The sequence below is a fragment of the Abrus precatorius genome, unplaced genomic scaffold (assembly GCF_003935025.1).
Source record: "Abrus precatorius isolate BTA unplaced genomic scaffold, Abrus_2018 Scaffold10, whole genome shotgun sequence".
NCBI classification, from domain to species: Eukaryota; Viridiplantae; Streptophyta; class Magnoliopsida; order Fabales; family Fabaceae; genus Abrus; species Abrus precatorius.
In genome coordinates, this window is record NW_020874292.1 from 18136944 (window position 1) to 18143971 (window position 7028).

Sequence of the window (7028 nt, forward strand, 5' to 3'; positions counted from 1 at the left end):
TTTCCAAAACCTTAGCTTCATAACCAGAGTTTCTTCCTTGATTTCTTGAGTTTGAATTTTGGTACATTGAAGATGTCATCATCTCAATAATCTTCTGGGCTTCTTCTAAAGACTTTGTGTTTAAGAAACCTCCAGCAGCAGCATCAACCATTGTTCTTGTTGATGTGTTCATTCCATTGTAGAAAGTTTCCAATTGCATCCAATCTGGAATGCAATGGTGTAGACATCTTCTCAATAATTCTTTGTATCTTTCCCAAGCTTCATACAAGGATTCTCCTTCCTGCTGCACAAAGGATGTAATTTCTTCTCTTAGCTTAGCAGCTTTGGATGGAGGGAAGTATTTAGTTAGAAACTTATCCACAAGTTCTGTCAAAGTTGTTATGCTTCCTTGTGGTTGAGTTTGCAACCAGCATTTGGCTCTATCTCTCAAGGAAAAAGGAAATAATCTTAGTCTGATGGCTTCTTCACTAACCCCATTCATTCTTATGGTATCACATAGCTGCAAAAAGTTTGAAATATGTAGGTTAGGGTCACAGAATTTCCACCAGAAAATTGATCTTGTTGGACTAACTGTAATAGGGAAAGTTTAATCTCGAAATGGTTGGCTTGGATAGTTGGCCTAATTATAGAAGAATTAAAACCTTGCATGTTAGGAATTGCATAGTCCCCCTAATGTTCTAATCCTATTCTGTTCTGCTATCTCTATTTCTGGACTTGGTTGTCTCAAAGGTGTAGGTGTTCTTTTTACTCTAAGAGTGTTCTGAATTTCTGGAGAATAGACAACTTCTAATTCACTATCACTTCCTATAAATTTTTCTGCTCTAGCCTCTTTTCTTAATCTTCTTAAGGTTATGTCTATGTCAGGATCAAAGACCAGAGTTGATTTATTTTGTTTTTACCACGCATATACAAATCAAAATGCAACAAATTAAACTACAACTCAATATTTAGAAATGCACAACAAAGATTATGCAGAAAGATATCAACAAAAGCATATAAAATTCAAGTCTAGCAACTGTAGAATTATATAGAATTCAATAGAAAATGATGCAGAGAAATGAAAAATAAAATTATGCAGAAAAATGCAGAAAATAGCAAAAAGTAGTGCAGAAAACTACACAAAATGCAGAAAAAAAAATCATGCAGAAAAATATGGAAGCAAAACAACAAAAATAAATGCTCAATCTAGCTACCTCTCTGCTACTAATGATATTGAAATACAAATTCCCCGGCAACGGCGCCAAAAACTTATTGTTACAATCTCTAACACTAGCAAGTGCACTAGGAATTGCAACAAGTAATGAGTAATTTTTAAGATCAGAATATCGTCTCCACAGGGAATTAGGAAATCAGGTACCACTTCACAGAACAACAACTAGTTGAGCTAAATAATTTTGGAAGAGTTGTATCATTCAGAAAGTAAGAATTAAAAACAATTAAAAGGTAAGAAACTTGCAGCAAAAATAGAGTATGACAATTATGTTGAGATGAGACAAGAATGAATGATAGTTAGGAATTTATTTCACAAGAATGTCAATATTAATTCAATTATGCTTTTGAACATTCAAGCAATTGGTTAATTGACAATCGGTTTCTCTTATTAATAGTCAAAGTTTAATCCCTTAAATCATTGACCCTAACAAGCAACTAAACCACCCTAATCCCTTAGGTGAAGTTTAATATCAAGTTGCATTAAGGCTTAGAACCTTAGGAGTGTAGAATTAGGTTCCCTTATCCCTAAGAAACCCCTAATTCTGGTTGCTAATTCAGATCAGAGAAGCAAACCCAACTTCCATTGGCAAATATTCCTCTTTGATTAATCATACGAATTCCCATTCAAAGATTGCAATAACAGTAGAATTAACAACTTAATCCAAGAACTCAAATTTCAGAAGCAAAAGTCAAATCAATACATCAGTTCAAGGTCCATAAACTCCTAACTACAAAGAATTAAGCAAAATTGTAACAGAGAAAGAGAAAGAAAGAGAAGAAGAGAAGAAAATTAGAGAAACCATCTCCACGAGCTCCAATCCAATGCCTCTTCTTGGAGCTTCAAAATTCAACCCCAGTCCTCTCTCTCACTCTCTCTCAACGAGAATCTAACAGAAAAAACAGAAAATGAACAAAAGATCCCGAGTTCTGAGCTTAAAACAAGTATTTATAGAAATCTTGATTTTGTGCGTTATTACTCTTTCTGATAAGAGTGGCCACACAGAAGCTCATGTAGTTTTTGGAAACTGGAACTATCACTTCCACTACTAAGAGTTGCAACGCAGGAAGTCGAATGGTTACGCGTGATTAGTTTCGAGAACAAGAGTGACCGCGCACAACTTGCCTTAATACACTCCTCTCTAAAACATCCACTTTCGCTGGTAAAAGTGATAACGCAGAGCTTACTGGAATTTTGCCTTCTCTGGAACACTCACTTTCGCCAGCAAGAGTGTTAACGCAGAGCTCGCTGAAATTTTACCTTCTCTGGAACACTCACTTTCGCCAGCAAAAGTGTTAACGCCCAGTGTATATTCCTCTTTGATGTCTAGAGTGATCACTTTCACTGACAATAGTGATCACGCCCAGCTTGCATTCCATTGTTCTTGTGTTTTGGAGTCCAGAATTGCTATTCTTTCTCTTCCTTTCCATTTATTTTCCATTTTCATGACTTTTGCTCAGATTATTCCTACAAAAACAAGATTAATTTCTTAAGATCTAAGCATAAATTCCACAAATGCTAAAATAACTACATATTAAAAGAAAAGTTTCAATCATTCTATTTTTCTGAGTTTTTCTACTTTTCTTATATATTTTCCTTATCAAATGGGTTAAAAATACACTAAAATATTAATAAAAATATGGATTCATCAGCTACGTGCAGCGCCTCTTCAAACTAGGGTCTCTGTAGTGTCTACTATGGCTCCAAAAGTTATCACTTTGGTCTACCCTCTGGTTCTAGCTTGCTGTAGTGTCCACTATGAAATTCAAAGTGGTCACTTTCAACTTAAATTTTCTCAAAGGCTAGAAATCCATGGAATAAGCCTTGGAATTCCTGCACAATTATTCAAATGATTAAAATTGCAAATTATATCTATGTAAATCAATATAAATTAATCAAAAATTAAGAAACCAATGATATTTGACCAAAATGATGTTTTATGTTATTTACACTTCCTAAGTCTACTTTTTCTATCAAGGGACACTAAAAAGACAATTAAAAATCCAATAAAATATGGATTCATCACACTCCTCTTCTCTCATTGCCTTCTCGCTACAGCGAGAATCCACTCGCTATAGCGAGAACACCCTGCAACACACACTTAGCTTATTTTTCAATCCAGTCCAGTCATATTCAACAATTTCAGTTCAACCATAACCAACACATATGCTTAGACCCGTATTCACACACATATCAAACACATGAAAATCAATATATACATTTATATTAATACATTAAAATATTATTACCAAATCCAGGGCATTACAACTCTTCCTTCCTTTAGGGAATTTCGTCCCTGAAATTCAACCCAAGTAACCAAACTACTCTAGATACAGCTCTATCATTCTACTTTCCGTTTCCTACGTGGCATCTCCCTCATCACTTGAGCTCCATATCAGCTTCACCAATGAGATCTCTTTACCCCTCAGTTGTTTAACACGATGATCCACTATCCTCACCGGATACACATCATAAGATAAGTCTTTTCTCACTTGAACTGGGTCGAGATCAATCACATGGGAAGGATCTGACACATACTGCTTGAGTTGTGACACATGGAACACCAGATGTGGATTCGACAGATTCAGAGGCAACGCTACCCGGTACACTGCAGGACCAATCCTACTCAGCACTTTGAACGGTCCAATAAACTTAGGAGATAGCTTTCAAGATTTCAAAGCTCTCCCAACTTCGGTCACAGGTGAGACCTTCAAAAACACATGGTCACCCACCTGGTACTCCACCAGTTTCCTCCTCTTATCATAGTAACTCTTCTACTTGTCCTGTGCAGCCTTCATTTTCTCTTTGATCATATTGATTTGTTCATTCTGCTTCTAAATCATATCAGGTGCACACAGAGTAACCTCTCCATTCTCATACCAGCATAAAGGAGTTCCACACCTCCGTCCATACAAGGCCTCAAATGGCGTCATCCTAATGCTACCATGATAATTGTTATTATAAGTGAACTTCACTAATGGTAAGCATTCTTCCCAAGTTCCTTGCTGCTCAATCACGCAGGGTCTCAGAAGATCCTCCAGGGATTGGATAGTCCTCTCTGCCTAACCGTCGGTCTGTGGGTGGTAAGCCGAACTAAGTCTCAACTTAGTTCCCAACGCCCTCTACAGGCTCTCCCAAAACCTTGAGGTAACCTCAGATCTCTATCAAATACCACGCTAGCCAGCACTCCATGCAACCTAACTATCTCCCTCACATATAAATTCGCAAGTCTCTCCAACTTATACTTCATGTTGATCGAGAGAAAGTATGCAGCCTTAGTCAACCGACCCACTATCACCCAAATGGCATCATGGTTGTTCCTAGTCCTCGGCAGCCCAGAAACAAAGTCCATGGAAATACTGTCCAATTTCCACTTATGGATCTCCAACGGTTGTAGCAACCCAGGTGGACACTAGTGCTTTACTTTCGCCTTCTGGCAGGTTAGGCATCTAGCAACGTATTCAGCCACATCCCTCTTCATCTCATTCCACTAAAAACTCTTTCAAAGATTCTGATACATTTTAGTCACATCGGAGTGGAAACTCTTTCTGCTCTTATGCGCTTCCTCAAGTACCATTTGCTTTAACTCATCCACTTGGGAAATGCACACTTAGTTCTGAAACTTAATCACCCCGTTCTCATCATATCTTGCAAGAAGGCATATCCCTGCTTAGCATCTCAAACGTACACCAAGAAGTCATTGTGAATCGTCATTGCTCTAAGATACAAACTCCCCGGTCTCACCTCTATGGTCAAGTTCATGTCCTAAAATTCCTCAATCAGTTCCATCTCTTTCACAATCATTGCTGCCATGTGCAATGACTTCCTGCTCAATGCATCGGCTACCACGTTTGCCTTGCTAGGTGGTAAGACAACATGAAGTCGTGGTCCTTGAGGAATACCATCTACCTCCTTTGCTGCATGTTCAGCTCCCTCTGGTTAAATAAGTACTTCAAACTCTTATGGTCACTAAACACCTCAAACCTCACTCCATATAAGTAGTGTCTCCACACCTTAAGAGCAAAAACTACCGCGGCTAACTGATATAGCTTTATCGAACACTTATCAAATGCACAAGGTTTTCGCAATTATTTGTAGAATAATGTCAACCAAGGTCGAATTCTCGAGGACACATTTGTATCTAATTCTTCTTTGCCGAATTGTTAAAATGAAACAAAAGATTGGGGGATTTTAAAAGTTTAAGAATAATCTGATCAAACGCATAAAATTCTGAATAAAAGAGAAATCAAATGAGAATTAATTGATCCACAAGTCATAGGTTCATGCAAACAACATCCTTCATTGTTTTCCTAGTTTGAACATCTAATCCATTAACTAATTCAATCGAATTTGCTAACAAACTAGATTACGAATTTGACTAATAGATCTATCAATCTAATTCAATTTCATGAATCAAACTACAATCGCAATTCAATTCAATTCCTATCCCCAAACATTATCAATATCATGAAAAACGAAAGAGAAGAGGAGAAAAGAGAATCCAAACTTGGAGCCACTCTGAATCTTCCTTGCAATCCCCTATTCCTTGTGTATCAATCCAAGAAGCCTAGCCTTCCATTGAATCCAATGCTCAGCCAAGTCAAGAAGAGAGAAGAAGGAAGAAGAAAGAAGAAAACGAAAAGTCACACCAAGAGAAGAGAGAGAATTTTAGGAGCCAAAACCGAATTTAAAAAAATGTGTAAAAAAAACAAAAAAATGTTTTCAAAGTGGAGCCTCTAACATATTAATAGGCACCACTTATGATCAGATCCAACACTAAAAGTAAGGGCCCACAAGTGTAATTAAACAGCCCAAATTACAAGCTAATGAAATGTTAATACAAATGAAATGAAATTACAAGAACAAAATTCGAATACAAAAATTCCTGCACAATTTTTCTAACTTCAAAAATTCATAGAAAATAGAAAAAAGCTCCAATTTGGACGATCTGCATATGAATTTTATAGCCCAGAAAATGAGGAATCCAATGCAACTGGAATCAGACCGAAAGAACATCTATGGAAAAAGTTACGATCAAAACAGTGAGTGTAGGTCTAAAAACAGAATTTAGACATTAATTGAAATTGAGTTCCTATCATCTAATTAACTAGGAAATGCACATGGTTGGCAGCTAGCTAATCCATCCCCAAAATCACATCCAACTGGGATAGAGGCAAATAAATCAAGTCCACCTCAAATTCCCTACCATGCACCATTATAGATCATCCTAATTACACCCATGATGTCACAACTGGCTTACTCGTAGGGGTAGTCACCACAACGTTACACGACAGTTCATTCACATATAGACCCAGACTTTTCACACAGTCCACAGAAATAAAAGAGTGTGTAGCACCCAAGTCAAACAACACATTAAACAATCGACCCTTAATAATGCATTTACCTCGGATCAGCTCCTCTGACTACGAAGCCTCTGCTCCACTCATAGCAAAAACTCTGCCAGGAATACTCAGCTTTGGCCCCATACTCGGCCCTATGCTCCCTCTTGATTCTGGTCTCTAAACTGCACTAGCACTGCCATTCCTCTTAGCAGCCCAACACATATTCGCAGTGTGTCCTAACTTCCCATAATTGCTACAAGTTGTCCGTGGCTGTGGGTAGTCCCTCACTATATGTGGCTTTACACACCTGAAACATTTGATCAGTCGCCTGAAAGAGCCTGATCTGAGCCAGAGCCAGTACCACTACGTCTCTCTTAAGATGAACTCCTTATGGACAGTGAGTGGTTGGAGCCAGAATTGGAGAATCTAAAGGGTCTTCTGTCTTGCCTCACTGGACTGGTTCCCTTAGTGTCCAC

General features: G+C 37.8%; 1 non-coding gene across 1 annotated transcript; it reads left to right on the top strand.

Moving 5' to 3' along the window:
• The first annotated feature begins 209 nt into the window (after window positions 1-209).
• Window positions 210-316, top strand: LOC113853416. The gene has a single exon (XR_003502588.1). It is a non-coding gene; the product is annotated as a small nucleolar RNA R71 (small nucleolar RNA).
• Window positions 317-7028: the final 6712 nt, after the last annotated feature.